Below are 435 nucleotides of genomic sequence, written 5' to 3' on the forward strand. Positions count from 1 at the left end.
CCACTGTACCTGGGTGCTGGGGCCAGCCCTCTCCATGTATCTGCCCTACTTACCAGTCTCTATGTAGCTTCTTTTATATATACTTGGATGTAATACTCCTATTCAACTGTTCTTCAGTTGGTCATTCCAGTTGATTGCTTTAAATTTAACTGTAAATCTGGTATGGTGCCAGGAGGGGGTGTGTGTAGCTGCCACCTACTTTGCATCCGTTTTGGATCGCCCCAGATAATGGTTTCAAACCCAGTGTTCTTTTAATTATATCATAGCAATGCTAGCATGATTAAGGCAGAAAAAAAAATTTAAGAAGGAAAATTTGAGATCCACAGTAAAGCTAGAATTAGTAGGACTTTGATTCAACAGCTTTATTTATTTATTTAATTTTTTTAATTAAATCTTTATTGTTCAGATTATTACAGTTGTTCCTCTTTTTTCCCC

Source organism: Myotis brandtii, unplaced genomic scaffold (assembly GCF_000412655.1).
Source record: "Myotis brandtii unplaced genomic scaffold, ASM41265v1 scaffold517, whole genome shotgun sequence".
Lineage (NCBI taxonomy): Eukaryota > Metazoa > Chordata > Mammalia > Chiroptera > Vespertilionidae > Myotis > Myotis brandtii.